Source organism: Sus scrofa, chromosome 8 (genome assembly GCF_054392235.1).
Source record: "Sus scrofa isolate SSC_HxYL_T2T_F1_AM1 chromosome 8, Sscrofa_HxYL_maternal_Yorkshire_Landrace_v2.0, whole genome shotgun sequence".
Taxonomy (NCBI): Eukaryota; Metazoa; Chordata; class Mammalia; order Artiodactyla; family Suidae; genus Sus; species Sus scrofa.
In genome coordinates, this window is record NC_139390.1 from 144,695,403 (window position 1) to 144,722,329 (window position 26,927).

A 26,927-nucleotide genomic window follows, 5' to 3' on the forward strand; every position below is an offset into this window, starting at 1 on the left:
ACTGCTCCCCAGGAGAATGAAAAGCATCTAATTCAGATACTATGTTCCAAAGATGCAGTTTGTGAACTCAAACAAGTCTGGCTAAGAGGGGTTCAGCAAGGAGGAAGGGAAGAAAAGAAACAAAGAAAGCCAAGAAGGGAAAAGCTGTCCTGGTAAATCCAATCAGAAACACCCTATGCAGTGTCCTTGGAGAAGTAGCTCTGCTAGTGGCAGTAACAAAGCAGATTTAGCGGAACAGGCATCTTCCCCTCCTCACCTGGCAGCAATCCTCAATTATGATCTGTTTGTGGCTGATTTCTGGCACTTAGATTACCTTTGACATTAATACCCATAAGCTCACAGGGAAGCTATTACTTCACTCACTAGAAAGCCCTCTTCTCAATATGTAAGTATAAACATTACATTAAACAATCCCATTAAGGTGGGACCTTAGGAAGCTACTGTGACTGCTGATATGGAAAGTTTGTTTCCATGCCCTTTTCTTTTCAATGCCTTCTTTTCTTAGAACTCCTAAGATCCCCTAGGGCCACCTGGCACCAAAGTCGAGAGTAAATAATACTCACACAGTCACCTACTTAAGCTTCCCACTGAAATGACAGCTCCATAGTCTCTTCTGATTGCTTCAATCAAAACAAAATGAACAAACTTAATACTTAAACATTCCCCATAGTTTCCGTCAACAGCCTCTGCAGCCGGTTGACTTGAGCCCTGGGAAAACTGTCTGTGGTCCTTGTGCTCTGTGTGTTCAGCCTACATTATCAGCCTCAACAAACTGATTTATTTTACAAAAAGAAAAGAATGCCTTGAACTTTGGTGGGAAAAAAGTGGAGAGTGATACGGTTGTGGATAATATTAAACTATCTGTGAAATTCAGTTCATTGTAAATAATCCACAATTTTCGTGGGTTTTTGTTTTGTTTTGCTTTCTAGGGCCACACCCGCGGCATATGGAGGTTCCCAGGCTAGGGGTCGAATAGGAGTTAGAGCTACCAGTGACCTACACCACAGCTCACAGCAACACCGGATCCTTAACCCACTGAATGAGGCCAGGGATCTAACCCATAACCTCATGGTTGTCAATCGACTCGTTTCCACGGAGCCACAAGAGAAACTTCCACAAATATTTCTTATATTCAGTTATCAAAGGATGTGTTTCAAGTGTCATTGGAAATCCAAATTTGAAACGCATTTGTAAAACCAAAAATAATGAGATACTCAGTATATATGCCTATATGTCTATACTAGTAGCTTCAAAAGAGAGCGGGGCAGAAACCAAGGTAAAAATGTTTAAAGGACTGCAAATAAGGATAAATGATGATCTGCCCAGCTTTTGCTCTAAACTGAAGCAGGCAACCTGTGTAATTGCATGTCCCTGTCTCAACTTGCGCAGGAGCTTAGCAAAACAGAACAGGGTTTCAGTAAACACTCTGGAGCAGCAAGTTTTGATTAGGGTCTCTCTTTCTGTCTCTCTCCCTCTCTCCTTCTAGTTGTAAGATTTGCCCAGCCTCAAGTATCTTACCTAATAAACTGACGACTTCTTCCAAGTTTTCCCTCCAATAAACCATGAATACCATTAGCTCAGCTTCACCGTTGAAAACAAATGACTTTGTTTTCAAAGAAAATCACCTTCCCAATCCAAAACGGGTGTCGTTTTAGAATTTAGAAGATGATGACCCATCAGGAGAATATGATCACCTGCCTAGAATTTAGCGTTTTCAAGAATGTTCTCGATGAAAACTCCAAGACGACTTTCACCATGGAAGAAGGGCCTGCAGGTGGGCAGGGCTTGAAAGCACATCCAGATCCCCAGCATTTAATACAAAAGAGGTGGAAAGTTTTAAATAACTTAGCAGATGTCACAAAAACATGCTGCGAGCAAGATTAAAATCTAGTTTTACATTCTCACGTCCCTGTGGCTTCACCCAACTGGTAGGCTTTTCTTGGACTTTGCACCTCAGACAGCGCCGTCAGGACCTCTCATTAAGACAAAAGAAAAGGTAAATAACTTACCAATTTCTTACACAAGTTAGATATGCCTTGGCCAACAGATAATCTGGTACATCCTCACGTACAATTTTTATGGCCACTTAAACTAGGCACATTCTGGAAGATTCTGAAATATAATAAAAATAATTTTCTATTCTCCAGTGATTTTTATATTCCTCAAAAAAAATGTTTACAGGCCCTTTAGGGAGCCATTTCCTCAGTCATCAAACATGCCAGAAAATTGGACGGGACCTGGTAGAGGTGCCGTTCCTTCTAGGTACAAAGCTTGCTATTCACCTCCCCAAACGGATATCCTTCCAGACTTGCCTGGCTCACCCCTCATTTCAGGAAGAGACGCCTCTCGTCTTCCTTCTTCCTCTCTTTGCCCTCCTCTGGATCCTTCTCTTTGTCCTGAAACACATCCACTGAGTCACACCACATGGTATTTACTACTCGCACTCACAAACATCAAAAGGATGGCAATCTGTTTCACATCCTGCAGATGAACACGCGCTAGAAAGTGGCACTGGCAGTCAGGCACCCGCTGCCCACTGGGCACCAGGCAGCAATGTGCTAAAGATCTGGCCCGTTGTTCCACAGAGAAGAATGGCTTTCATTACAATTGTATCAAAAACAAATTATGTACCAAATGTTTGCCTGGATAAGTGCTTGGAAGATCATTTATCCATCTTTCATTCACCCCCTCACAGCTTCTACACGCGAGCTCTACTGCTGCTCTACTGCTTTCTTTGCCTGTGACACGTATGTTCCTCTCCCATTTGTATCCGGGAGTTCACTACGGGTTACACCTCCTCAAACCAGACACCGTGTGTGTTATGAGAATCATACATGGCTTACAAATAAAACGGACATGGACCTTTTACACAATAGTTTCTATCGCATCTCCCGGTATCTCACTTTGTCACATCACCCAAGAATGGAAACATTTATTTCACATTTTCCAGATGCTAGAGACTACGGAAAAAGATGACCTTGGACTTAGAAAGATACAAGTTTCCATTTAAAGCAGAACCGTAATGAATTTTAGCTAGAAATGGGCGATCTTGTGTGTCAGGTCCCTTATTGTAAATATTCGGAAACTGGATCCAGAGGAGGCCGTGGCCAAGGAGCTGTTTGGTGCCTGGAAACGCCAGGATTAGAACCTATGGGAATTTTCTTCTCTACAGATGCCGAATTTTCTTTGAAGATTTCAGTTTTAAAAATAAAAACTGCTGGTTTTCTCTGAGATCAGATTTAGAAATATTTAGAAATGCCGCAGTAATTTCGTAGCATTTCTGCCTTGACATTCAGGATGGTTCGAAGCCCGGCGCAGAACTACCTTAGGGGAACTAATTTTCAAAGTCTCTTCTGTTTCTTCCTCTTCCTCCACACTCTTTTGGTTCAGGCATCACAATTAGCAGTGCCTCACATACTACAGTAACTTTATGTTCCCTAACCCATCTCTCAAATGGATCTCATACAATTCCCCCACGGTTCTCCCTCTCCTCCTGTTCCCTTCCCACCTTCGTCTCTGATTTTGCATAACTAATTTTTTCGCAGCACCCAGACCTGCTGGAAAGCCCTCCACACCAACCCCCATAAGAAGCCCCCGGCGCTCCTGCCTCCAGGCAGAGCCTTGGGGTCTCTCGGGCCCAGGAGCCATTCGGCCGCACAGAGCGCAGAGGGAGCCCATCGGCTCCTCCTCTCTGGCTGGTCTTAAGAACCTTTTCTGAGCCGCTTCTTCCTCTAGTCGCTGCCCAACATCGGAGAATGTTTACGGGCTCTAAACGCTGGATCTTGCCACATGGGCTCCTAGTAGCTGCGGATCTGGACCGTCAAGGCCCAGTTTGAGGTTCCAGGATGCTGACGCCTCCGGGCTCGGGGCGCGACCTTGGCCACCAGCTGCTCACGCCTGATTTTCAGCTGCATCTTCCTTATCGCGTCTCCACAGACCAGAGTCTGTTCCGTGACGTCAGTGCTCTCACTTCAGAGATGTTCTGGTGGTCTAGGAGTGGCGTGGAAAGAGCCGAGTCATCGCCCAGGCCAGGCGTGTGGCCCCCCTGACCCTGGCGGCTCAGGGCCCTGTGGCGGCCAGTGGCGGCCGCGTGGCAACTGCGGACCTCTGGGCCCACGTGACTTTGAGAGCCCTGCCCTGGGGGCCAGGACCAGCACAGCCACACTTCTCTTCTGAAAATGGAAATCTGATCTTTTTGCCCTACTGCCTTAAATGTGCTAATTTGAACCATTTCACTAAGCTAAGCAGCCTGGCTTTGTGATGTAAAAATCTATGTTCTTTCTTCTAGGCTCACCTCACTGGTCTTGTGAGCTTTTCTCTTCCCACATAGGTCCTTCTTCCTGGAAGCTGTCAGGAGACTCTCTGCACTTTTTCTAGGCAGACAGAATTAGAGATGTAAAATAAGACTTTCTGGGAGTTTCCTGGTGGCCTAGTGATTAGGATTGAGCGCTTTCACCACTGTGTCCCAGGTTCAGTTCTGATCTGGGAACTGACGTTACACATCAAAGTGTTGCCAAAAAAAGCCTTTGTTTATGGTGTTTTATCTTTCAGAGGATAAATATCATTCTTTCATCTTAAAGAACAGATACTGGAATTCCCGCTGTGGCTCAGAGGGCTAAGAGTCCAACACAGTTTCCATGAGGATGTGGGTTCCCTCCCTGGCCTGTCTCAGTGGGCTAAGGATCTGGCATTGCCACAGGGTGCCAGCACAGGTCACAGATGCGGCTCGGATCCGGTGTTGCTGTGGCTGTGGTGCAAGCTGGCAGCTGCAGCTCAGATTCCACCTCTAGCCCAGGAACATACATATGCTGCAGGGTGAGGTCCTAAAAAGAAAAAAAGTAGATGTTATAAACTAAGGCATGATGAGGCAACCTAGGTGATAGAGCTGTTCATCTTCTGTGCGATTAAGATGATGTGGAAAGTGCAGCTAAAGAGGAGAGAGAGATGTAACTAACACTTTCAGGCTATGAAATACATTAAAAACAAATTCTTACACTGAACTCAGCTATGATTTCTTGACTACAACACCAAACCACAAGTGAAAAAAGAAAATAAATGAATTGGGATTTACCAAAATTAAAAACTTCTGTGTATCAAAGGACAATATCAAAAGGTGAAAAGATAATGCACAGAATGGAAGAAAATATTTGCCAATAATACATCTGATAAGGGATTAATATCCAGACTATATAAAGAAATGCTACCTCTCAACACATACAAACAAATAAACAAAAACCCAACCCAATTTAAAATGGTTTTAGGAGTTCCCATTGTGGTTCAGTGGGTTAAGAACCCAACATAGTGTCTGTGAGGATGTGGGTTTAATCCCTGGACTTGCTCAGTGGGTTAAGGATCCAGCGTTGCTGTAAGCTATGGTATAGGTCACAGATGCAGCTCGGATCTGGCATTGCTGTGGCTGTGGTGTAGACTAGAGGCTACAGCTTTGGTATTACTGTGGCTGTGGCACCGGTCGGCTGCTGCAGTTCCAATCTGAACCCCTAGCCTGGGAACTTCCATATGCCTCAGGTGTGGCCCTAAAAAGAAAAAAAATAAATTTAAAAAATAATAAAATGGGCTTAACAGACAATTCTCCAAAGAAGTTATACCAATGGCCAATGAGCACATGTAAAGATTCTCAACATCGCTAGTGTTAGGGAGATGAAGCGCAAAACCACAAAAAGATACCATTTCACACCCATTAGGACAGATATCATCAAAAAAAAAAAAGTATTGGCAAAGGTGTAGAGAAACTGGGGCTCTTGTGCACTGCTAGTTGGGACGGAAAATGGTGCAAGTACTACTGAAGACAGTACAACAGTTCATCAAAGAAATCAAAGTTATCACGTGATCCAGCAATGCCACTTCTAGGCAAATACCCAAAAGAACTGAAAGCAGAGACTCAAAGAGATGCATGTGCGCCAGCAGCATCTCCACCACAGCTGAAAGAGGGAGAGAGCCCCGGGGTCCCCCGGGAGGTGAGTGGACAGTACACGTGGTGAACGACCACTCAGCCCTAAAAAGGGATGCAGTTCTGAAAACATTCTCAGTGAACGAAGTTAGACACAAAAGTAAGAATGTTGTATGGTCCTATCACATGAGAGTCATGTGAGAGCTGACATTCACAGAGACGGAGTGGAAAATAGTGGTTACCAGGGGCTGGGGAAAGAGAGTAATAAGGAGTTATTATTTAATAGGTACAGAGTTTCAGTTTGGGATGATGAAAAAGGAGTTCCCGCCTTGGCTCAGCGGTTAATGAACTTGACTAGTATCCATGAGGATGCGGGTTCAGTCCCCAGCCTCATTCAGTAGGTTAAGGATACAGCGTTGCTGTGAGCTGTGGTGTAAGCTAGAGGCTACAGTTCTGATTCGACCCCTCGCCTGGGAAGCTCTATATGCTGCAAGTGTAGCCTTAAAAAAAAAAGAAAAGAAAAGAAAAAGTTCTGGAGATGTGCAGTAGCAACATGTGTACAGTAATGTGAATGTACTTTATGTCACTGAATTATGTAATATAATTCAAAATAGTTAAAATGGGAAATTTAATACTATATATATTTTACCACAATTCAAAAAAGAAAAAACAACTTTCCTTTTCTGTGGTTATCAGTCACCTAGAGCTGATTTAAGTAACTTTCAACACCACATCCTAGATCACGCTACTTACGTAACATCTAACTTACAACTAATCATTATGTGGACAGTCTCTTAGGTAGAGTATTTGCTCTTCTCCAAATCCATATATCCCCTCTGGTTATTGCTGTTTTTATTTAAATGTCCTACTCGCCAAATAACAAGGTTCAGAGGCGTCTTATTTTCAACGGGCAAACTGAGAAAATACTTCCCTAGAAACATGGTAACAGGTGCTGTCCTGAAAACCTTTGACGCCAATAAAGGCTCGTCCCAGCAAGTCTCTCCCCCTGCGCCTATGTTATACTGGCATATACTTGTTTAGCTGCTGATTATGAACAATCCGAGGATAATAAAAGAGAACAACAAAGGGGAGCGACTGAATAATCCAGGATAGGACTCTCCTCAGAATGTCCCCAAAGAGTCTTGCGACATAGCGTTCATTGTGCTGGTTTGATTATTCTTGTCTTCTTTTCTAGGAAAACATATCGCACGAAGGAAGAATTTGCATTTTATGCACTGAAATACACTCTCCAAAGCCAGTTAGTTTGTATGCCTTTAAATGTGGTATATTATCCATAAAGCAGTAGCTCAACGTTTCAATATTCTTTGCCTAATAAACCTGAATAATATGCATTTTAGTTTCCAGAATCTTGAGCACTCTGAAGAGAGATTTTCTTGAGAGAGAGGTTTAAGTCCTTGTCTCTGAGCCTTGCCTCTTCCCTCTGTCACAGTTCTGAAGGAACGGGCATGACCCCAAGTGCAGCTCGGAGCCCGTTCCTGTGCAAAGCTACCCATCTGTCCCCTCATTGTCTTCCTGGTCATATCTGGCTGGGGCTGGGAGGTCCAAATCCATTTCTGTTATTGTCAACACCACAGAGCCAAGAACTCTTTGGACAAGTAAACTGCATTACAAGCTATTGCCTTATGTGTCCTCTAAAGAACTGCCCTTGTCTGGATCCAGACTGCAAGAGAAAATGTGGGAGACTCAGCAAGAAAAAAAAATGCATTTGATATGAGACCTGCTATCAAAACGGACATTTTAAAAGATGAACACCAGCCAACAGAAAACATATCAAATGTCCAACCAATGTGTCATATTTTAAATTTGACCTTTCCTAATGTGCTGGTATTTCAGAGGTTATTATTTTTCGTGAGCGTTTTAAATAGAATATATAAACAATATGAAAAGACATTATTCCTGCTTATTTGCCTCTAGAATGTAATCACGGGACCAATTTTTAAAAATGCAACAGAAATATCTGTTGAGCTGGAGGGTTTCTGGTTTGCTTCTTTAAACAAATAAGCATAAACATGAATTTTATTGTTTTTATTCCTAGAGGTTTTCCTGTTCAATCTTGCATTATAACTTGCTTCTAAGCTGCTACCTCTTAAAGCAGAAATATTACAAAAGTACAGTTTTTGATAAGTACTTCTAATTTCACAAGTGGAAAATTCTATGGGCTTACTAATATATCCAAATAGCTACAGAGAGAAAACTTGAGATAATGCTACGACCGCACTGGATTGATTAATCCAATTGTCACTTACTGAGGGCCCAGGACGTGTCAGGTACTGTGTCCGTCATGTTGTAGGACTACAAAGATGAGCAAGGCACTTTGCTGGCGCTGTGGCTGTGGCTCAGCGGAAACAAACCCGACCAGTATCCATGAGGATGTGGGCTCCACCCCTGGCCTTGCTCAATGGGTGATGGAGCCGGTGTTGCCGTGAGTTGTGGTGTGGGTTACAGAGGTGGCTTGGGTGGGGCATTCTTGTGGCTGTGGCCAGCAGCTGCAGCCCTGATTCGACCCCTAGACTAGGAACTTAGAAGTGCCACAGGTGTGGCCCTAAAAAAGCAAAAAAAAAAAAAAAAAAGATACTTTCCCTTTGAAGGATGCACTGTTATGATGAAGCATAAGCAAATAAACGTAAAAATGTGACTATGACTTCCCCTGGGGCTACATCATGCTGGGGATAAAACCAAAGGTACGATAATAATAATGCTATTTCCTGAAGGTGTCTCATGAAATGCCATCTCCCCAGGCCCTCAGCCTTCAGCCTGCAGAGTTGCTCCAGCCTACATGCGGAGGTCATGGCCTTAGATTAAAAACAGTGTGGAGGGTTCGATTCCCAAGAAAGCCATTTGCTTTGCTCGCTGTCCTTACACAACCTCTCACCTTCTCTGGAGACGGTCTCTGCACCATCTGGGGCTAGAAAAGCACAAGGTCCCTCTTCCTTTCCACTTCCAAAGAACCCTAAAATATCCCGGCTGGAGCGCCATCACCAGAAACTCTGACTTAATCCACTGACTGTACAATTATGGAGATGATTTTAACCTGCAGCCAGGTTTGGAAACTGTTAGCCCAAGGGACTGTCCACTATAATAAACTCCTTGACTCAACCGCCCAAGTCAGAGTACAAACAGACTCTTGAGACTCAACTCAGAGAGGATTTCTGGTTCTTGGCCTTTCCACCCTTTGCTTCGGGACTCTGAAATTCCTTCTCAATGGGGCAAGAAAGAGACTGAGGTGAGACATTTGACCATTTGTCAGGTCTGCTAAAATGGAAGATATGATCCCATGTCCATCTCGCCACAGTTCCAGTACTTGATGGGAACACTCCATTCCCAGTGGATGCAAGGGCCACTGCTCTGTTCTGTGAGCAAATTAACCCAGCGGAGCATGTGCTGGAATCTATCGCATGCAACTGACAAGACTCCTGGCTAATATATGCTCTTTCCCAGGCTGAATTTGGGGCTACCTCTTTGGCGTTCTCATAAAACGCTGTACACACTGATAGGAGCAATTAGTAAATTACATCTTAATTATGTGTCTGATTGCCTCTTTTGTCTCCTAGACTACAAGCTTCTTTAAGCTTGGTAGGAGCTCTTTCTTTTCATCCTTTTCCTTCCTTGTAGTAGAGTTTGGCAGAGAATAGGTGTTGAACTGAAAGAATAAAAATTTTAAAAAAAGATGAATGAGTAAAAAAAATGAATATTTTTCTCATATTTAAATTTTTATATTCTTTCTTCAATGGAAATAATATCCAGAATTCTAAAATGGCTCCTAAGAAACCTTTTCAATTCGAATTAAAAATAATATTAATATTACTCAGCATATCAACAATAGATCTGAAATACCACTTACCTATACCACCCCCTAAGCCTTTCTGACAGGTATTTCTAGAACGAAATACCTGTCAGAAAGTTGGCAGTATTTTAAGTCAGATATGAGACATGGTGAGAAAAAAAAATCTAAGCTTAGAATTCTGAAGGCACTAACTTTGAACGACTGTAAACATTGCATATTTTGAAGAGTTACATCTATCACTGAATAAGCATTACGTTCATCTTTCCTAATCTATAGCAAAAGGGTCAATGAACTTACTCAAACTCTGGTCAGCCACAGAGGAAATTCTAATCTTATAAGAAATTATAATCTTATCGTCTTAATTATAAGATTTGTTTCATCTGTGTTTTTTTGTCTGAATTTCCTTCAAGATGCAGCACATTTCCTATGACACATCTTGTGATTACACTAAAGAACCACTGTGTATAAAATAGCATGTTTGGAAAAATCACTACTACCTAATAAAGCCGGAGATATTAAGCAGTGAAATATCAGCAGGGGTCTTATCTGCAACTTAAAATCCCAGAGTAAATTGTCTCAGATTATATAACCTAAGAAAAAAATCTTGGTGTGTTCCACACTGCCATCACTCTCTTGAAACAATCCTGACACTCTCAGAAGATGCCAGCTGCAGTCATACACAATGTAAACAAGCAACATGAATAGAGAAGCTCTAAAGATAACTCAAGGTAGTCCCTCTTTGCTCCAGTTGACTAGAAAATTCTAATATAATTATTTTTTGGCCAATTTTGAGGTTAACCAGAATTGTTCTAACTTACAACAATGACATCTTAAATTTATATCCTAGATGTACACCTTAGACTCCTTTCAGAGAGTTAAACTGAAAGAAAATATACTCTTAAGGACGTAAATCGCAAGCAAAATAACCATATACCATCTAGCCAATATTTCATGATTGTTTTATTTAAATTGATACACCCATAAATGATTTTTTGGTCTTTTTCTAGAGTTCTCTTTCTTTTCCTTTTTAAAAAAAATCAATGGAATGGATTATTTTTATGCTAGGGCAAAAAACTAGCAAAAAATAATGGAAGCAATACGGTATTCTAACCTTTGGGTATGGGAAGAGACAGAGAAAAGGATGAGACAACAATCCAATGGCTTTCCTCCCTAGCGTGAGCCCTTCGTGATGTTTTCTGTCGCAGGGTGTCATTCTCAGGACCCAGAACCAGACCATCTTGTTAAACTCTCACCTACCAACAGATCTCGTTGCTGTCGAGCCCATACCCATGTTTTCACAAAATCTTGCCCATCTTAGCTCATAAACACACTTTTTACAGCTCTGCTACCAGTACCCTACTTCAAACTACCACTGTTCCTCGCCAGATATTTACTTACTTTTATTATTTATATTTATTTACATCCTAACTATGGTCCTCTCATCCTTCAGTCTTCTCCACTTTAGAACCAGAGTGATAAACTTTTTTTTTTTTTTTGCTTTTTAGGGCTGCACCTGCAGCACACGGATGTTCCCAGGCTAGGGGTCGTATTGGAGCTACGGCTGCCAGCCTACACCACAGCCACAGCCACACAGGATCCGAGCCATATCTGCAATCTCCACCAGCGCTCACGGCAACGCTGGATCTTTAACCCACTGAAGGAGGCCAGGGATGGACCCTCGTCCTCATGGATATTAGTTGGGCTCACTACCGCTGAGCCACAGCAGGAACTTGCAGAATGATATACATATTAGGAATCAAACGTAATCACGTCTCCACTTCTTTTTCACTCCTCTTAGGATAAATACCAAAACTTTCAACACAGTCTCCCAGGCTTCATAGTTACTCCGGTTACTCCAAGCCGCTGCCAGCTCCAGGCGTGGAGCTCACTCTAGCGGTGTCTTGGCGGCGCCTCAGCTCCACTTCTACCACTCTCTGAATGAGGCGGTTCACCGAGGGTCAGTCGTTGGCTTAAAACTCTTTCACTCTCAAAATCCGTCGGCACTCATCTGAACAGAAAATGCTGAATTTGAGGATTCTGGCGTCGTCAAAGTTATCTGCTGCACCTCCTGTACGCGTTCGCTGATCTTTTAATTACATTTTTAATATTATCTCTTTCCAAAGACTGCACATTACAGGCTTGTTTCCAGGCGACTCATCTAACTTCTCACAATATATCATAAATTCTAAAGGAAATCCTTTTAAAGCCCAAAGTTTAGATAATAACAAATATTTGGACAATGAGTTAAACACGCTGATGTCTTCTATACAGTGTAGATTTTTAGATTCACAGATTTTGGTTTAATGTTATTAAAACAAAGTCAGTCATAGAGATGATTGGCTGAATTTTTAATTTTCATATGAATAGTGCCTAATTTTAAAGTCAGCTCTGTCTGAGTTAGCCAATTAAGATGTAGGCTCCAGTTTTATTTGCCAGTAAATTGCTAAGCAGTGCACCGCCAGCTGTCTTTCTGCCTCTTATGCAAGAGAGAAAAAAAAAATGGTTGTTTTTTCATGGTTTTAGTCCAAAAAATAACTTTTATTTTTTTTTGTAAAGATGACACATGTCATCAATAGAAACAAAACAAAACAAAAAAAAAAAAAAACCCTTCCAAATCATCAACTTTTATTGACTCTCAATCCTGTATGGACTAATAGAAAAATGACAGAACAGGAGTTCCCGTGTCGCTCAGTGGTAACGAACCTGACCAGTATCCATGAGGAGGTGGGTTCAATCCCAGGCCTCGTTCAGTGGGTTGGTAATCTGCTGTTGCTGTGAGCTGTGGTGCAGGTCACAGACACAGCTCAGATCTGGCATTGCTGTGGCTGTGGCATGGGCTGGTTGCTACAGCTCCTATTCGACTCCTAGCCTGGGAACTTTCATATGCTGCAGGTGTGGCCCTAAAACAAGACCAAAAAAAAGATGATAGAAGAAATTTATTTAAACATGGGATCATACTAAATTACTATAAAATACTGTCAAATAATAAGAGGCTTTGTTTAGAAGAAAGACTACTGAAATACCTTCCAATCTCAAAAATCTTCAAGCATCTCAACATTATACAGGGAAAGTCTTTCTTTCTGTAGGTAAGAAGAGGTGTTATGAGTTCAATTGTGTCTCCCAAAAAGATATGTTGAAATCCTAATCCTCAGTACTCAGGGTGTGCCCTGATCTGGAAACAGTCATGGCAGACAGTTAAAATGAAGTCATGCTGGAATAGGGTGGGCCCTTAATCCAATGTGACTACACAAAGACCATGTGAAATTAGGGGGGGAGAATGCCATGTAAGCCTGACTAAAGTTTAATCAAGACAAAGCTGAGGATAAGAACTGGGCAACTGTGACCACTTGGCCAGGATGAAATTCATTTTATTTGAATTGCAATGGAGAATTAATTAAGTGAAACCAGAGAGACTGATCAAATTCAGATGTTTGTCCATGACAAAACACTTCAATTTACAAAAGATTTCTCTAAAGTAAAGACAATTATGTAAGAGATCAGAGCTATTTTTTTTTAACTGTAAGATTCAGCTTGAAAGAACATCTTTTGACTCAGTGCTAGGAGAGAAGGGATTTAGCAAACCTATAGGTGCCTTTTCAACTCTTTGTTAGGTGTATTATTAGTTTTACACTGCCAAATTTTATAACTTGCACATATTTCCCACAATTTTCATCAGTTATCCATAAGAGGGTCTCTATTCCTTAAATATTTCATCCATCTTTTGGCTGGCTGAATTTTGCCATAGAAGCATATTTGTTTTTCAGTTTTAATAACAGGCTCATTGTTCTGTTTCTGCATTCTTGAAAACATCTCTCTTTTTATTTAAATTTGCAGGACAATTTAGCTAGGTATAAAGTCCTTGAGTCCTTTCTTTTCCTCAAAATTGTAGCTATTGCTTCTTTGTCTTCTAGCACTGACTGGAGGCATTAAGTGAAGTCTCAGATTAATCACATTTATTTGTCTTGCCTGACTTGCCTAGTAGCTTTTCATCTGCCAGGATGCTCTGATGATCTTTTTCTTTATTCTCTTAGGTTACTAAATTCACCAAAATACAATTTGTTTTTTAACATTAGATATCAGTTTGTCCAGCCAGCACTTTACGCTGTTTTATCTGCAAATTAATTTTTTTTGTCTTTTTGTCTTTTTGGGGTCACATCTGAGGCATATGGAAGTTCCCAGGCTAGGGGTCCAATCGGAGCTATAGCTGCCGGCCATAGCAATGCGGGATCCAAGCCACGTATACAATCTTCACCACAGCTCACAGCAACGCCAGAGCCTCAACCCACTGAGCAAGGCCAGGGATCGAACCCGCAACCTCATGGTTCCTAATCAGATTCGTTAACCACTGTGCCACAATGAGAACTCCAAATTAATTTTTTTTTAAGAAAATTGTTTATTTTTTAAAATTTCTTTTATTCTCTTCTTTTAGTGTGCCAGCTATGCACTTATTGGATCCCAATTGATGGATTTTTATTTCCGTTATCAATTTGACAATAATTTTCATGTATATTCTTATTTTTGCCTATTTTGTTTTGAGTGATATCTTCAAGCCTATACCCTTCAAGCTTATTTGTGTCCCTGACATAATTTTATTAGTTTATTCTAGTTTTGGTTCTTCCTATATAGCTCATGTATGAGAGAGCTTTCTTGTCTCAGTTTTGTTTTGAATCAGTTCAAGTCCATCATGATTTGCGTCAGTGCCTTTCAGTCACTTTTATTCTAGTTTTTGAGGTTTTAAACACAGTTTCACATGTCTACTCAGGTTTATTTATTTTTTTGTCTTTTTTTTTTTTTTTTTTTGTCTTTTTGCCGTTTTTTGGGCCGCTCCCATGGCATATGGAGATTCCCAGGCTAGAGGTCTAATTGGAGCAGTAGCTGCCAGCCTACGCCAGAGCCAAAGCAATGCAGGATCTGAGCCACGTCTGCGACCTACACCACAGCTCACAGCAACACCAGAGCCTTAACCCACTGAGCAAGGCCAGGGACCGAACTCGCAACCTCATGGTTCCTAGTCGGATTCGTTAACCACTGTGCCACGATGGGAACTCCCACATTTATTTTTATCTTCCATTTCTATTTTAAGCTCTGTTTCATAACTTTTCATCTCTTTTTGTCGCTTTTTCTTTTTTGGCCACACCCATGGCATATGGAAGTTCCCAGGTCAGGTATTAAATCTGAGCTGCAGCTGCAAACTATGCCACTAGATCCATACCCACTGTGCTGTGTTGGGAATCGAACCTGTGCCTCCACAGCAACCTGAACCACTGCATTCAGATCCTTAGCCTGCTGTGCCGAAGCAGGAACTCCCTAATCTCCTTTTATCAGCATGTCTGCTTTTCCATCTCTCTTTCACTGTGTGTACATATGTATAAGATATATGTCTTAGTCTGCTCAGTCTGCTATAAAAAACATCACAGACTAGGCTGCTTATAAACAACAGAACTTTATAACTAGAAGTCCCAGATCAGGATGCCAGCGTGATCAGCTGAGGACCCTCTTCTGGGTTGCAAGACTGCCAATTTCTTTTTCTACCCTCACGTGGCAGAAAGGGACAGAGCAAGAGTTCTCTAGGGTCTGTTTTATGAGGGCACTAATATAAGGTCCCAAGGCTCTGCCTCCTAACACCTAACACCATCACACTGGGTATTAGGATTTCAATACGAACTTTGGGAGGACACAAACATGCAGACCAGAGCAGCAATATCTAACTATCTCCTCTCTCTCTCAGTTTTAATTTCTTTGAGAGTATAGACAGTTATTTGTCAAACAATTCTCTTTGATTACTTTTGTGAGATATGTCTAACATTTAGTGCATGTTTGCTATCTGCAGACATAGTTCCAAGTCCTTTATGCTAGTTACCTCATTAAATATAACTGCTTCGTTTGCTTTGTATATGCTATTCTCCCCTCCCCCCTTCTTTTTCTATTTCTTCTTCTTCCACATTTCTTTCAGATTAGTAGTCAAGTTTGAAGGAACAGGACAAGTTTCTTGTAGGAGACTGCAGAGCACTGTGGCTGTGAAGGAACTGCAGGGTCAGCGAAGTCAGTAACAGAGTTTACTAAGCTGCTTGTCTCCCCAACACCTTCTCTTGAAATATTTATTTTCTTAGACAATGGGAACATTTCCCTTCAGTGTTCTTATAACCAGTGCTGCATACAGAAAAGCACTTCATATCCATTGCAACTTGGCTCTCACTAATTTCCTCTTCTTCCTTCACTCTGTAGCATTCCTAGCAGGTGCAAATTCACCACTCACTCTTCTTTTCTCAACCGAGCTCAGTCTTAGACCAGGGATTACAAACTCAGGTGTCTACAAGGACCAGATATATAAACATTACAAGTACACAAGCTTTGATAAGGCAATCTGCTTTTTACATTAAAAGAAAGTCTTTGTAAAGATTATATACTAAGACATTGTTCTCAGTTTTGTCAAACTCAACTAAAAACAGTTACAAACAAAAAGATAAACCATGCACATATACACACACACAAAATCAAAAAAGTATGAAAAATCCAGAAAATGCACTGATCTCAATGAAAAAAGGAAGTTACCACAATGCTAAACCAAGACTACTAAGCATACCAACCAAACACTGAACAAACTTCGGGAAGCAGAGGCAGCATGCAAAGAAGCAACACATCACACTCTGACCTTGAATAGGACACAGCTTTTGCAAAACGAATGTTCCATCCTAAAGGTCATATCCAATAATCTATGTATCTCTATATCTATTTTTTATAAATTCTTCAGTGCTTACTTTTCTTATTGCTATGGTTTACTAGTCACACCGACCTCTTTGGAAGAAACATATTTTCTTTTTCTTAAGGTGGGGAGAATAAGGAGTACCAACCATTAATTCTATTTATCCTTGTTAATTGTGACTGAGTGTTATCTGTTAGCCTGGTAGTTGTCAATCTGTAGGTTTCAGAGCTGGTTCTCACACCTCAACACATGGAGAGTGGATCATGAGCTTTCCTGACAAATTACACAGTAACAAATAAACACAGCCTTCCCTTTCCACTTTGGATGAAAAGTTCCTGATTCAGGATGACAACACTGATTTCTAATGCTGATCTGAAAATCTGGATGGCAGTTACTATGATATTGATTAACTCAAGTGGTGTTGCATCTGAATTAGTTGTTGACAAATCCAATTTTATTTTACAGACCAAACTCTTCAAAACATGGAACCCATATTCATTACAGCATATTTTATTAAAGCAAATGAAAGCTTAAAATGAATATAAATGTCCCTCAATATTGAGGTATTGAAGCCATTAAAAATACTGTTTTTGAAACATTTAATCAGATATAAAATTTTCAGGATATAATCATAAGAAGAAAAAAATTCTATTTACATTATCTCAATTTTGGGAAAAAAATACAATCTTTACATAAAGTAAGCCTGATGAGAAATATATGAGTCTGCTAGCTGTATTTTTCTCTGGGATATGAAATTATGAACCATCTCTAATTTTCTTCTCTGTTTTCATGGACTCTTCTAAGTTATCTCCTTTAGACATGGGTTTTATGATAAAGATAAAATTTTACAAAAAGTGATCTATAGAAAAAAAATGGAAAAATGGCCCTCAGTAATGAAAAAAAATTTGGAATTACAAATTTAATGCTGTAATGGAAATTAGCAAGGTGAAAAGAAAGTTATATTAATTACTCTATTTCTTTCTTCCAAGATGACTCCTGAGTCTCTCTTTAGGCTTTAAATCTCATTAACCCTAACCAATTGCTTTGTTATTTGACCACCTAGAAGAATATTCAATCTCAACATAAAGAAGAGATGTGACATGCCTCCTTTAATTCTGAAAGCAAAATGGCAAAATGAATAAAATGAGTGAAAATAATCAGAGGAATTTTAACTTTTTTAAGTTAACACATTCGACCTTTCAGTGTGTTAAATAAAATACGCTTTGGTAAACTCTGTTTCCTATATCCTCCGATATGTATGCTATAATCGCTAGTAATAATGAAGATGCCAGTGATATAATAACAATAATAAATGCAGTATGTTTGAAAGGAAAGTGATATTAAACAGTTCAGTTTTCATTTAATGAACCAACTAAGAATTGTTAAATACAACATATTCGGTCTCCATTGAAACAAGAAGACATTTAAGAAAGAAAGAATGTAGTTCTTAGTTCAAAGTACCCTAGAAGAACAACAGACAGATTTCATATTAAAATGAGTGAGCCTCCAATTCATTAGACCAGTTGCGACATTTCCAGGCTTTAGGTGAGGAAGCGCTGCCCAGGCCCGGCTCATAAGCATCACCAATCCTCACGGCCGCGTGAAGAAATAAAACTGGCAGTTGAGGCAAAAGAGGAGCGTTCGCATCGTGGGGAGTGCTCTGCATGACACTGCCTAACATGAGTCAGAATCCTTACAGTCCAAACGCTCCGGAAAAGCAGTTCATTAGGTCTGTGAAAGCAGTTCCTTAAATGCCCCACAACTTGGGGAAAGCGGCTAAGCTACACTTCTAGTGGACAGGACAGCTTTTAGGAAGGGTTGTGTTGCTGCAGGGCTCGCCTGCGTAAAAGCGCATTCAACCGTTTCACTGTGAGAACCTGCAGGTGTACACACTTTGCTCCTCCATCCGTTCTTCTCCAGGGAACACCCTGCACCCCAAAGCACCCTGCTGCCGCCCGGCTCTTCTCCGCAGTCAGAACCACCGGCGAGGCCACCCTCAGCCCGTTCAGCAGGAGGGTCTTCGTGGGCCATCACCAATGGCAGCGTGTGTGACAAACGAAGGGCCAGGCTTCCAGCGGAATGGGAGCGCAGTTATTTTTGTTTTAATGTATGTGGGAATCAATTAATCCTGTCGTTGAAGGGCATCGTAAACTGTGTGCCAGAGTTAATGAGTCAGCCATTATCACATCATTACACCAGCTGGCATAATGCAGCATGTGCTGTTTGTCATAATATACACTGCCATGCTTAACAACCATTAATTGTTTACACGAGCAGTCATATTTTTCTTCAAAGAACCTTCAGCGACTGGGTAATATTTGGAAGGCTTTGTAAGTGGATAACTATTACAAGGAAAAGAGATTCTCCCTAAGATAGCCCACCACGTGAGAAACTAAGCCGACAGGAAGACACGTGGAAGGCAATGAAAGTCTTGACGACCTTTCAGACAAAATCCCACTGCAGAGTCAACTAATCTTAGGAGTGACTTGCTCGACTGACGCAACGACTCCCAGAAACGACCCCCCAGATGAAAGGAAAGATGGTATCTTAAGAAAAACGTGTAAGATGGAACTCCCTACTAGTATGAATTAGTGAGTCTCGTACCGTGATCCAAGTATTACCACCAGGACTACCTGAGAGAACATACCATCAAGGATTTATAGTCATTTGTTTGGGTTTTTGTTTTTGTTTTTTTCCTTTTTAGGGCTGCACTTGTGGCATATGGAGGTTCCCAGGCTAGGGGTCAAATCGGAGGTGCAGCTGCCAGCCAACACTATAGTCACAGAAACGCCAGATCTAAGCTGCATCTCTGATCATGCCACAGCCTGCAGCAACAGTGGATCCTTAACCCCCTGAGCCACAAGGGGAATTCCTATTTCTTTTTTTTTTTTTTTTTTAATTATTATAAAAAGCTTGGCTGTTGTGGACTTCTTGGCTGATGAAAGTCAGTATGTGGCCATCACAGTCCAAAATTACAGTTCACCAGCTTTCTGGGGATTCATTTCAGGTGGCTTCCAAATGTTTTCATTGACCACAAGGCTTTCTCCAGCCAACACAGATACCACAAGGAAAGGTAAAGTTTCTAAAAGAGAAGCAGAAGCCATGGTAACTTTTATTAATTTAACTCAAAACTTATTTTCTCAATGGAGAGTTCATCATAGGTTAACAATATCTAAGTTTGCCAAAGAAATTTAGTAGATACACAAATTTAATAAAACCATAAATGCTTTTATAAGGAAGAAATTAAACCAAATTCAAACTATAAATGATGAAAAAAATTCAATAATATACATGAAAGTGCTTTGCAAAGTATATATACTACAAGCTACTACAATTATTGCTACAACTGTATTTTCAGTTTTTGTTTTTATTTTCTTTAATTCTTGGCATATAACAGTAAAGTTGACCACAGAGACTTTCTATTTTGGAAGAATTAGTCCCAATTCTTTTGAGAATTTCAGTTTCAGACAATTAGTTTTAGAAATATACATTTCAGAGTTTCCACTGTGGCTCAGCAGGTTAAGGACTAGACGTAGTCTCTGTGAGGATATGGGTTCAATCCCTGGCCTTGCTCAGTGGGTTAAGGATCCAGCACTGCTTCGAGCTGCAGGGGAGATCACACTTGTGGCTTGGATCCAGTTTTGCCATGGCGGTGGCACAGGCCTCAGGTGCAGCTCCAACTTGACCTCTAGCCTGGGAACTTCCATATGCCACAGCTGTGGCCATTAAAAAAAAAAGAACTATACATTCTGCAATATAGTTTTAGTTTTGTAAGTGCAAACAGACATGCATGTATCTTTGCATTCTCAAGTGCTAAAGCAAGCTTTTTTGCAGTCCTCTGCAGCTGCTATTGTATTTAGTCCTCACCTGCATGTACTCTTTAGTGACACAGTAGAAGTACTTAAAAGAAAGGCCAGTTTATAATTATTTATGATTTATTTGGTTGGAGAAGTTTTTTCAAACTTTAAGATAAGTAAGCATTACCGAAGATAATTATTAAAAATGCAGATCCCCAAAGATTCTGATTAAGTTGGCAATCAATTATATATAAACTGGAACCCAGAATCCACCTTTCAGTAGCTCCCTACATGATTATGGTATAATCATAGAATATTATTTCTAGAGTATAAATAAAGAAATAATAATAACAACAATAAAGCAGAAATGTGATAGAAATGAAGGAAAATAAAACTTTGAACTAATGAATAAAAAGAACTTCAAAAATATCTTACATCCATTAAAAATGTCATATTCGGAGGTATTACAATATTTCAAAACAGCCATTTTTTTAAATGTTTTAGTATTGGCGTTTTGATGAACTAGTGTAACAAAAATATAAAACGTATTCACGATCTCCTTCCATAATTTAATAGTCAGCAGTCAGGTAAAAGTATTCCCACAGAATCCGATTTCCTCTGCAAGACTCATGCTTTCAGAAACCGGGATGGCGGTGATTAACATTCGGAATAAGTCTATATTCTCCAATTTATTCTCCAAAAAGGTCCCAGTGATCTAGGTACTACTAGAGATCTTCCAGGATCCACAGAACAAATGACAACGTGCAGACCAAATCGGGTGAAATTGCCGGCAGCTGTCTCTTTTTGACCCATAAAAAATGGGTGCTCTCTTTTAGCTGAAGTTAGCATCAGCCCTGGCAAATACCTAAGCTACGGACTGAGTCCTGAACTAGAGTCCTGAACTAGACAGCACACTAACACTCTAAACAGGATAAGCCGTGAAGAAAGGCTTGATGACGGGGATTAGTCCTTAGGCTACTCCAGCTATGTGCTGCCTCAGGGGTGACATCCACTTCCTTGCCTTGGGGCCTCTGCATATCCTGGTCCTCTGCCTGGACTATTCTTGGAAGTGACCAGTTTCGGGTCTCAGTTAAATGTCAGCTCTTCAGAGAATTTTTACCCATCCAATTTAAAATAAGTCCTCTCCAGCCCATTCTCTCTCACAGCACCTATTTCTTTTCCCTCTCGTCACCCATCATAATTTGTGATGATATATTTGTGTCATTGCTCATATCATAGTAGTCTGTCTCTCCATAGTCTATTCTAAGTTCAAGGAGGACAAGAATCGTGGCTGCAGCTGCACCATAAAAATTCGTTGCATGAATTAACTACTTACGTCTACCTCATTTCCATCCAAATCCCTGGTTGTTCTTTTCCTTTTCTCCATTTGAAGCGTTAGGGACATTCTATTTTACCTAATAAACCTGATAGACAGGTAATCTCATTTTCAAAAGTAATTTCGAATAATTAAATTGCAAGTAAATAACCGAGACTGTCAAAAGAGAACACTCTTGAAGACTTAACATCCACCAAAGAGCATTATACTGGTTGGCAAGATACTCTGTCCTGTTCCACATGCGAGATACTTTACCATCCAACTCAGACCTCTGGTAGTTTTGAGGAGGTTTACAGCAGCTTCGAAGAAGCTACCATGTTTGGCCAAGTAGAAAGGTAAATTTATTCCTTGGGATGGAAAGAAAGGCAAACGCACTGCTTACACAATTATCAACTGTTAAAGGGTACTGATTGCCTAGCCACCGCCTGTGGAATACTGCTCTCAGAATTTTACATAATGCTGCTTCCTACACAGTATGTATGTATGTATGTATGTTGTGGATATGTCAGATGTGAGACTACTGTTCATACAGTTGACCTCCTGAAGGTTAGACAAACCAGGTGTGTTGCACAGATAACAATAAAACACATTAAAGAAAGAAAAAAGGCAGAAAAGAAATACAGGACAGAGGGAGGGAAAGAAGGAGAGAGAAAGGGAAGGAAGGCTCTAGAAATATGTTAATGCAGCACGAAAAATACATTCACAAGCAAATGATGTCACACCTAACTTGCTGCGAATTACTGAACTAAGACATCAATCCTCAAAGAATTGAAAAAAGGACGATTTCGCGAAACCGACGCCTGGTCTTTCTGTTTAGATACACGGATTTCTTTGAAACAGTTCAAATAATTCTTGCTAACCAATTTTAATCATGGTATTCTTAAGTAATCACGGCAGTTCTGACATTTTTCATAATCACTCTTGCATTAATGTTTATGAAAATATTTTTATTGGAATTCTCAGAAAATCATTACCCTTTTAGAAGGATAGTGAAAAGCTGCTCTGAGCGAGATTGATATCAATTATGTGGACATGATAAATTTGCAAAAAATCTCACCTTCAAGGTGATAAAAATGGTTTGTAGAGTCCTGACCAACAGTCTCACTGCTTCTTTCTGTAGGAATATCACATTTGTGAACATAATTATATCAACTGAATAAATACCTAATTTTGCTAACGATTTACCCATTTAACCAAATAATGAAGACGTTGGGACGGAAGTCTAAGAGAACAGTGGAATCTAGCATGCCTGGTCATGACTCGCCTGTCCTGTTCACCACCCCCAGCGCACGGCTTTTTGTCCCTTTGTGCACTCTGGAAAACTAACACACTGACTCCTACAGACTCCGATACAATCACTTCCTTAATTTTGACCTATGAATGATTCCATGCCCAGGAAATAAAGTAACCCCCAATGTGTGTGCGTGTGTGTGCGCGTGTGTGCGCGCGTGGTGCGTGAAAAGGCAGAAACAATTTACACAATGCCTGTGATCAACCTTGACTTGCCTCAAGGCGGTCACAGCAGGGAGTTCCTGCTGTGGCCGCAGCGGAAACAAATCTGACTAGTATCCATGAGGACTGAGGGTGATCCCTGGCCTTGCTCAGGGGGTTAAGGATACAGCGTCGACCTAAGCTGTGGTGCAGGTTGCAGACGTGGCTCGGCTCCCATCTGGCATGGCTTTGGCTATGGTGTAGGCCAGCAGCTACCGCTCTGATTGGACTGCTAGCTTGGGAACTTCTATATGCCACGGGTGCAGCCCTAAAAAGCAAACAAACAAAAACCCCAAAACTGTCATAGCAGGCTTGCAACATCTGATGAATGTGGTGTCTCTAATTTCTGCCGATCAGAGCTCCACGATTTATCTTTCAGGTAAATGATTCTGTTTTCAGACCTATTTCCACTTAAAATTCCTAGGTCAAGCCTGCTAATTGCCCAATTGTGTTTTGATTACAAGGATGCTCTATCTCAGGACGTGTCAACTTGAAGTCATCACAAACAGCAACGGTAACATTGATGCCAGCTCCATCCAAGCACTCCCTTGTCTCTGGACCTGGGCACCCTCAGTCCCTCTGCCTGAAGGGCTCTCCTGGGGCAGCCAGGGCTCCTTCCTCACCTCCAAGGTCTCTGCTCCAATGTCACCCTCTCACTGAGGTCTTTTCTGACGATGATAAAAATTGCAAGTGAACCTGACTCTGCATTCCCATCCCCAGATTATTTTTCCTCATGGCATTTCTCATATTTCAATCATATGTGTGTGTGCGCGCGTGCGTGTGTGTGTGTGTGTGTGTGTGTGTGTGTCTGCACAGTATCTTGTTTACTCTCTGTCTCTCTTCCACTGGACTGCAGCCTTCACATAAGCAGGGATTTCTGTCCATTTGGTTCGCTTCTCTTTCCCTAGTGTCTAGGAAAGGAGTGGACGGATGAAAAATAAATGAATGAACACAACGAACCAGCAAACAAAATTATACACTTTGATGACAAAACATGTATGCCTATGAAAGGTGTGCATCACAAGTGAGTCTGTGCTGTTAGGGCCACAAGCAATGACACAAACACACGTGAGGAAGACTGGTCAGCACGAGTTTGTAGAGAAGGCCTCAAAGTCAGAGCTGACCACCGGCACCTCTGAATGCAGAGGAAAAGTCAGACAGAAACTCACATTTGTTATTCATGATTCGGAATTAATCAGACCTGTGTGAGAAACTCTCATTTTAGGGATGAAAAAGGTCTAAATGCTAGTACCCACAGCCTTCGTAATTGAGAAGTGCTATTAAGCTTCAGCACTCATAAATCAAAATGACTGTGTGATTAGAATTTGCTGAATGTTTAGGACTCTGCTAAGAAGTCTGGCTGCCACAGAGCATTTGGCAACACCACAAAGCTCCTACTGTGCATTCACATGCAAAGAGTTGGAGTTCTCTCAGTTTCCATGGAGAATTCTTTGATTTTGCTCGTAATGCACCATCAGTGTTATTTTTGCTATTTAGCTGTACATTTCTATAAAACTTTTTGCTTCATCATGATCAATTTAGTATCATTTTCACAAATCCTGATATGTATTTTTCATAGGTAGTCTTTTTGCCCTTGTAGGTGTTTTTTGTTTTTTTCCTATGATGTTCCATAAAGAGATATATGAACAAATATTCATCAAAAAAATACCAGTAAGAGAATGAAAAAAACCACTCATTGAGAGGGAGAAGATATTAACACATACACCCAACAAAGGACCTCCAGAATACAGACAATGCTTTCAGAGTCTACACAAATAAACATAAACGAGCAAGAAAAATACTGGAGATCAAGTAGGTCACCAACACAACGGCATTTCAAGAAAAGGACATCCGAAAGCCCAACAAACATGTGGAGAGTGCTCAGTCGTACCAGTCACTCAAGAAATGAACATTAAAACCGTATGTGACAATAGGACACACACCAGCATGGCTAAAACGAAAAAGGTTTAACATCAAGTGTTGGCGAGGATACGGAGCCGTCAGAAAGAACGCTCACACACTGCTGGTGCGTGTAACTTCGTACGGCTTTGGAAAACTGCTTGAAATGTCCATTAAAGCTCAGCACGTGCATACCCATGATTTAGCAAGACCACTCTTAGGCATAAACCCAATAGAAATGGATTCGATAAAGTCCTGCTATCTCAATAACCAGAGCAGATATAACCTATCCACTCCTAATGCACATGCTCAGTGACATTTTGTGATTATCATCGAATGTCTCCCCCCCACCACCCCCAACTGGAAAAAAAAAGTAGGGCTTTGACCCCGTCTGTGTGGTAAAAGAGCTGCTTGTTGAGGCTACAAATGCAAAGGCTGTGGTAATTCCAGGGCTCACTTCATGGTCATGCAACCCACGCCCTCCCACCCTCGCTTAGAAGGGCCCTCTGCTCGGTTTCTGCTCTCCTGGCACCGTCTTGAATGTCTTCACAATTTGTAAACAAGGGGCTTATATCCTCATGTTCCAGCAGGCACTGTAAATTATGTCATAGTCTTAGGTAACTCATTTACCTTTTAAGGTATCTGAAGTGGTCTCTATAGTTAGAAATTAAGAAAAAATAAGCTTCTATTTTGACAGGAGAGACTTTGTCCAGAAATGATAAAAGTCTAGAAGATTAGTAAAATAGTGCCTTACATATGGACACTCAAATAGAGGCCCCAAAAAGAACTGATTAAAGAAACACATTACTAGGATGAGTAATGACAATTCTGAGATGGAAGAGAATATTTATTACGTAGTTACCATGAAAAGATAGGTAATCAAGCCAAGCAATAGGGCATGGCCCTCCTGTCTGCACAATTCTAGGATATGTTTCAGTAATATTTTTAAAGAAAATATTCTCCTCGATATTGAAATATTCGATATTTAGGAAATGTTCAGGAATGTTGAAAACATGGGTTAATTATAAATCAACTATAACAGAAAAAATAGAAATCATTAAAACGTTTAAAAAGTTCAAAGGCATGAGATTTGCTCATTCTTTCATCCATCCATCCATCCTTCTATCATACATTCATTCTCCCACCCATTTATCCACTCACTCCATTAGCAACAAAAGGAATACAAATATAAACCAGAACTGGATTCTACCTGAAAGGAGATACAGCACATCTATATGCAAATATCAGATATATAAAATCTATTCTGAGAGACATACTTATTGTTCAGGAAATTTGGAGGAAAAGCAATTAATTTGAGGTAGGAACAAGCAGAGCTGCCTTCATAGAAAGCAACCTCTATGCTGGGATTTGAACGTTAGATGGAACTTGGGTGTGCACACAGATCTGAAAGATATCTTTCTCATTTTCTTTGTAAATACCTAACTTAAGTATCATCTGCTCTAGAAAATTTCCCCCCACTTTTTTTCTACCCTCTATTATCGGTAGACTAAGCCTCTGATTTAACTATAAAATAGGATAATTTTATGAACAAAAAAATAAAGAGCCTACAGGTACACACCAGGAATCCAATAAAGTGTAATATGCCTAATAGGAATCCAATACAAATAAAAATTCAATAAACGTCACTTTTATTTAACTGAGACCTTCTTCCAAGGTCTTCTTTGGCTTTGAAGGATAGGCTAGAGAGTGGTGCACAGCGCAGAATCTAGCACTCCAAGCCTTCCTGGGTGTGAACCTGGCTCCAATTCTCATTGGATATGAAATAGCTACTTAACCTCATACTTCCTCACCTGCAAAGTGGGGATAATGGTACACTCTTTCACATAGGGTTACTGTGAGAATTACAGGAGTTCACACAATTACATGAAATGTATTACTATTACGCTACTGATCCGGAAACTACAGTCAGTATTTAATGCATAGCGTAGGCCTCGTGTGATCCGAGAGGCACTGGTATTGATCCTGGC

General features: G+C 40.7%; 1 long non-coding RNA gene across 9 annotated transcripts in view; it reads right to left on the reverse strand.

The window, feature by feature from the left end:
- LOC102167132 (uncharacterized) overlaps window positions 1–26,927 on the reverse strand; it is a 659,279-nt gene that overhangs the window by 345,987 nt on the left and 286,365 nt on the right. The window contains exons 3-4 of one of the 9 annotated variants that reach the window (XR_014813523.1): window positions 2,313–2,396; window positions 2,010–2,112 (exon numbers count right to left, since the gene is read on the reverse strand). The exons of the other annotated variants lie outside the window; for them this stretch is intronic. This is a non-coding gene — a long non-coding RNA (uncharacterized LOC102167132). The remainder of the gene's footprint in view (window positions 1–2,009; window positions 2,113–2,312; window positions 2,397–26,927) is intronic. 9 annotated transcript variants of the gene reach the window in all.